The following is a 7027-nucleotide window of genomic DNA, read 5'->3' as shown; positions in this document are numbered from 1 at the left end:
AGGACAGCCATCTGTAAGTCAAAGAGAAAGGCCGCGGAAGAAACCAGTCCTGCTGACACCATGCTCTCAGAATTCTAGCCTTCAGAATATTGAGAAAATAAATTTCTGTTGCTTAAGCCAACTAGTCTTTGTTATGGCAGCCCTAACAAACTAACACATACTTCTTTATCTATTTTCTGGAAGACTTTGTGTGGCATTTTCATTATTTATTTCTTAAATTTTGGATAGAATTCACTAGTAAAGTTATCTGGACATGGAGTTTTTCTTTGGGAGAAGGTTAATTTGTTGTTGTTCACGTGCTAAGTTGTATCTGACTATTTGTGACCCCATGAACTGCAGCACACCAGGCTTCCCTGTCCTTCACTATCTCCTGGAACTTGCTCAAACTCATGTTAGTGATGCCATCCAACCATCTCATCCTGTGTCACCCTCTTCTCTTGCTCACGATCTTTCCCAGAATCAAGGCTTTTTCTAATGAGTCAACTCTTTGCATCAGGTGGCCAAAGTACTAGAGTTTTAGCTTCAACATCAGTCCTTCCAGTGAATATTCAGAGTTGATTTCTTTTAGGACTGTTTTGATCTCATTGTCCAAGGGACTCTCAAGAGTCTTCTCCAGGACTACAGTTTGAAAGCATCAATTCTTTTTTTTTTTTTGAAGTATTTATCTTAATTGGAGGCTAATTACTTTACAATATTGTAGTGGTTTTTGCCATACATTAACATGAATCAGCCATAGGTGTACATGTGTTCCCCATCCTGAACCCCCCTCCCACATCCCTCCCCATCACATCCCTCAGGGTCATCCCAGTGCAGCAGCCCTGAGCACCCTGCCATGCATCGAACCTGGACTGGTGCTCTATTTCACATATGATAATATACATGTTATTATATTCTCTTAAATCATCCCACCCTTGCTTTCTCCCACAGAGTCCAAAAGTCTGTTCTTTACATCTGTGTCTCCTTTGCTGTCTCACATAGAGGGTCCTTATTATTTTTCTAAATTCCATATATATATATATGTGTTAATATACTGTATTGGTTCTTTCTGGCTTACTTCACTCTGTATAATAGGCTCCAGTTTCATCCACCTCATCAGAACTGATTAAAATGCACTCTTTTTAATAGCCAAGTAATATTCCATTGTGTATATGTACCACAGCTTTCTTATCCATTCATCTGCCAATGGACATCTAGATTGCTTCCATGTCCTGGCTATTGTAAACAGTGCTGCGATGAACACTGGGGTACACGTGTCTGTTGAAAGCATCAATTCTTCGGCACTTAACCTTCTTCATAGTCCAACTCTCACATCCATATACAACTACCAGAAAAGCTACCAAACTTAGCTTTGAGTATATGTACCTTTGTCAGTAAAATGATGTCTCCTTTTTAATACACTGTCTAGGTTTGTCATAGCTGTTCTTCCAAGAAGCAAGCGTCTTTTAATTTCAAGGCTGCAGTCACCATCTGCAGTGATTTTAGAACCCAAGGAAATGAAATCCGACACTCTTTCCACATTTTCCCCATCTATTTGCCTTTAAGTGATAGGACCGGATGGCATGATCTTAATTTTTTGAATATTGAGTTTTAAGCCAGCTTTTTCACTCTCCCATTTCACCTTCAAGAGGCTCTTTAGATCCTCTTCACTTTCTGCCATTAAAATGGTATCACCTACATATCTGAGGTTGTTATTTCTCCCAACAATCTTGATTCCAGCCTGTACTTCATCCAGCCTAGCATTTCGCATGATATACTCTGCATAGCAGTTAAATAAGCAGGGTGACAATATACAGCCTTGATGTACTTCTTTCCCAGTTTTGAACCAGTCCATTGTTTCATGTCCAGTTCTAACTGTTGCTTCTCATCTGCATGCACATTTCTCAGGAGGCAGGTAATGTGTTGTGGTATTCCCATCTCATTAAGAATCTTCCACAGTTTGTTGTGATCCACACAAAGACTTTAGCATAGTCAGTGAAGCAGAAGTGGATTTTTTTTTTTTTTAAATTCCCTTGCTTTTTCGATGATCTGGCATATGTTGGCAATTTGATCTCTGGTTCTTCTCCCTTTTCTAAATCTAACGTGTACATCTGGAAGTTCTCGATTCACATATTGCTGAAGCCTAGCTTGAAGGATTTTGAGCATAATCTTGCCGGCATGTGAAAAGAATGCAATTATAGAGTAATTTGAACATTCTTTGGCATTGCCCTTCTTTGGGATTGGAATGAAAATGACTTTTCCAGTCCTGTGGCCGCTGCTGAGTTTTCCAATTTTGCTGGCATACTGAGTGCAGCGCTTTCACAGCATCATCTCATTGTTTTCCTCTATCCCTTTGCCGTGATCACTGAGGAAGGCTTTCTTATCTCTCCGTGCTATTCTTTGGAAATCTGCATTCATTTGGGCATATCTTTCCCTTTCTCCATTCCTTTCATTTCTCTTTTCTCAACTATTTATAAGGCCTCCTCAGACAACCACCTTGCCTTCTTGCATTTCTTTTTCTTGGGGATGGTTTTGGTCACCACCCTCTGTACAATGTTACGAACCTTTGTCCCTATTTCTTCAGGCACTCTGTCTAACAGATCTAGTCCCTTAAATCTATTTGTCACCTCTACTATATAATCATAAGGGATTTGATTTAGGTCATACTTGAATGGCCTAGTGGTTTTCCCTACTTTCTTCAATGTAAGTCTGAGTTTTGCAATAAGGAGCTTATAATCTGAGCCACTGTCAGCTACTGGTCTTCTTTTGTCGACTGGATAGAGCTTCTCCATCTTTGGCTGTAAAGCATATAGTAAATCTGATTCGGTATTGACCATCTGGTGATGTCCAGGCATACAGTCGTCTCTTGTGCTGTTGGAAGAGGGTATTTGCGAAGACTAGTGTGTTCTCTTGGCAAAACTCTGTTAGCCTTTACCTTCATTTTGTACTCCAAGGCCAAACTTGCCTCTTATTCCAGGTTTCTTTTATCTTCTTACTTTTGCATTCCAGTCGCCTATAATGAAAAGGACATCTTTTTTTTGGTGTTAGTTCTAGGAGGTCTTATAGGTCTTCATAGAATTGTTCAACTTCAGCTTTTTTGGCATTAGTGGTTGGGGCATCGACTTGGATTACTGTGAGGTTGAATGTTTTGCCTTGGAAACAAACTCAGATGACAAAGATAAAAAAAGTTGAATAACAAATTCAATTTCTTTAATACATATAGGCTACTCATTTTATCTGTTTCTCAAGTGATCTTTGGTAGTTAATGTCTTTAAGAAATTTATCTACCATCTAAGATATAGAATTTCTTGCCAAAAAGATATTCATAATCTCTTATTATCCTTTTAATGTATGTAATGTCTGTATTTGCATCACCCCTCATTCTTATATGGCAATTTGTCTTTTTTTTTTTTCTGTAATCAGTCTGGCTAAAGGTTTATCAATTTTATTGGTTTCTCAAAGAACCACCTTCTGTTTTCACTGATTTTCTTTATCTGTTTTCTGTTTAATTGATTTCTGCTCTGATATTTATTTTTATTACTATTATTGTTTTTAGGTTTTTAAAGGTTGAAGTGTATGTCATTGATTTGAGATCTTTTTTTTTTTTCCTCACAGAGGTGTTCAATGCAATTAATTTCTTTTTAAGAGCTGCTTTTGATGTATCCCACAAATACTGATATGCTTTATTTTCATTCAGTTCAAAATACTTTCTGCTTTCAGTTTTGATTCATTTTTTGACCCTTGTGGCCAAAGAACATACTTTGCATTACTTAAATCTTTTTAAATTTGACATGTTTTATTGACCTGAAAATGGGCAATCTTGGTAAGTGTTCTTTGTGTACTTGAAAAGAATTTGTATTCTGGTGGTGTTGGACATTCTAATAATATCAATTAGGTCAGGTTGGTTGGTACTGTTGTGCAAGTCCTCTGTGTTTCTACTCATTTCCCATTTCTTTATCAATTATTGAGAAAGGAGAGCTTTATCTTACTGTAACTGAGACTTTGTCTATTTCTTATTGAGTCCATTGTTTTTGTGTCCAGGCATTATGAAGTTCTGCTGGTTTTGAACAGGATGTAAGTGGGAAATCAAGGAAGAGTTTTGGGGCACTTAACACAAGTAGATAGGTGGTATGAGTAGTAGATAGGTGGTATGAGTAGTAGGTAGGTAGTATGGGTAGGTAAAAGGCCTCCAGGTTATGTTGAGAATAAGGAACATCTGGCCCACATGTTGGCTCTGACTAGAGTGATTTATTTTTAGATTACTCTGCTCAGAGAGTAATTGCTCCATCTAGGTTACACTATCTATTTTCATCAAAGTAAAGCACATATCAGGATAAAGAACCACAGGAAGCATCAAAAATATTAGGTTGAATCATATGGAGTTGACATTTGTCTTTGACCTACAAAAATGGTAATTTCTCACAAAGCAAGGATGTTTATTCATTATAGTATTGTTCAGAATAGTGAAACACTGAGAGTAATGTAAATGTCAAGCAATAAATCATGTCACAATACTGGAAAATTAAAGTTTTGAGAGATTATTTAATAACTTACTCCTTTTGTGTCCTCATCCAATTTTATAAAATTAAATTCTGTCTATACATGCCAGCAACTCCAAAATGCATAAGTCCAATAGCTCAGAAGATCCAGACTCAGACATTCAGTTTCCTGTTCACCATTTTCACTCTGATGTCTAGTCAATATCTGAAATTTAACATGTCAAAACTGAACTCCTGATCTGTCTTTAAATCCTGTTCTCCCCACATCCTTACTCATCTCAGTTAGTAGAAATTCTAGCCTCTCCTTTCCCATTTGTTCAGGTCAAAATCCTTGAAGTCATTTTTGTTTTTGGTTTTCATGTTTTTATTGGGGGCCACCGGGGAGGGGCCCTGTCCCTGTCAACAGAGGAGCTCACAGTTCTTCAGCCATTTCAAGGCTCTGAAGGTCTGGGGGTGGCTAGGCATGTTGGGCATGTTCCCATCGTCTTGAAAGATCACTGGGTAAACAGATGTAGGTTGTGGCCTAGTTGATCATGTTGGTGTACTTAGTGCATGAGCTGAGTGTGGGCAGAATTAGAGTGAGGCCTCTGGTGGTGAAAGACGCCATCAGCCTGACATTCTTGAGGAAGGTGATGATTCTAGTGGCTCTCCTGGTTTCCCTTGGAGTCATTTTTTGACTCTTCCTCATCCCCGATATTCAATCCATCAGGAAACTTTCTGACTTTAGCTTCAAAATATACCCATACCCAATGCTTTTCACCATTGCGACCACTGAGGTCTTCTTTCCCTTACACTGCAAAAGCCTCCTGACCTTATTATAATAACTGCAGTTAGTCAATATTTTAAAGAGCACTGATGAAAACTGTATACATCTGGACTAAGTTCAAATGAACATGGCAGACAGTGTCCGCTCTAAATCAGTACGTCATAAAGTTTGGAGACATTTGCTCACTGTCTTCTTATCTTCTCCTGCGTTTTCCTACTTCCCTCCTTCGTTTACTCCTTAACTGAATATAAGGAACTAAACTGTTTGGAGCAGTTATCAATTTATTGCCCCATAGCAATAAAAATGTTGCTCTGCAACAATGGAGCTAGACCTTTTTGTAAACATTTCTCCTTTGACATGTGGCACAGTATTAATCTTTTTTAATAGAATGCACTGGAGAGGCACTGGAGGAGGGAGCTTCTCTTCCAGGTTCTGCTGTGCTCTCCTCTGTGAGCTCCTCCAGTGTGCAGCTCTTGGCTCTTGTGGAAAGTGAAAGTGAAAATCGCTCAGTGTCTGACTCTGCAACCCCATGGACTATATGGTCCACGGAATTCTCCAGGCCAGAATACTGGAGTGGGAAGCCTTTCCCTTCTCCAGGGGATCTTCCCAACCCAGGGATCGAACCCAGGTCTCCTGCACTGCAGGCGGATTCTTTACCAGCTGAGCCACAAGGGAAGCCCTTGTGGTCTCAGAGGCTAACCTCTTGTGGTAGGGAGGTTTGGGGGTCTCCGTAGTGAGCTTTACTGGTATCACACCTCTCCATGCAGGGCCTCCCTGGAACCTCCTTCTACCGTGGCTTCCCAGCAAGTTCTGGGCTATGCCAACTCTCCAAGGATGCTTCCCTGGCACCTGACAGCAGATTCTAAACAAGTGGCACTGGTGCAGCATCTCAATAAACTTCTCTGCCATCCAGTGGGCCATGGGTGTGGCCTCTCTAATATCAAAGTCTGAGCTCAGCCTAAGTGGGAGGGGGCTCTTTGAGGTTTACCTTACCTCAGCCCTAGAGTTAGTAGCTGCTCCCTATATGTGCTATTTTTGTATTCTTTAGAGTTCTTTTTATTGCTCAGTAGCAAATCCTTCATTATTTCAGTTTATTATAGTAGTCTGTGATGGTTAATTTTATGCATCAACTTAGCTGGGCCATGTTGCCCAGAAATTTAATCAGACATTATTCTGTAAGTTTCTGTGACGGTGTTCTTCAGATGAGACAAACATTTACATTGGTGGAGTTTGAGTAAAGCAGATTATCCTCCATAATGTATCCAATCTGTTGAAGGCCTTAATTCAGCATAGACTGACCTCCTTTGAGCAAGAAGAAATTCTGCCAGTCAGCGATCTTTGAACTTTAACTACAATTCTTCCCTTGGGTCTCCAGTCCACCAGCCTAATCTGCAGATTTTGGATTTACCATGGCTCCACAACTGTGTCAGTTGATTCCTAAAAATAAATCTCTCTCTATACATATACATACACACGCGCACACACACACACACACACACACACACACACACAGACATCTGTATACACCCTTAGCTCTGTTTCTCTGGATAATTCTAACTGTTCTAAACATTAAACTACCTCTCGTCAGATTGCTATGTAGTTTCTGTCTCTTGATTTGGATCCTGACAAATACACCATTATTTTCTCCTGAACTCCAAATCCATAGTGCAACTATCCAACATCTTTACTTCGATGTCTAACAGGCATGCCAAACTTACAGCCAAAAGTAAGCTCTTGATGTTCCTCCTGCAAACTTGTTTCTCTTATGCTTTTTCCAATCTCAGCT

This window comes from Capricornis sumatraensis, chromosome 4, assembly GCF_032405125.1.
Source record: "Capricornis sumatraensis isolate serow.1 chromosome 4, serow.2, whole genome shotgun sequence".
In the NCBI taxonomy this organism is placed as follows: Eukaryota; Metazoa; Chordata; class Mammalia; order Artiodactyla; family Bovidae; genus Capricornis; species Capricornis sumatraensis.
Note: the sequence above shows the minus strand (reverse complement) of the source record.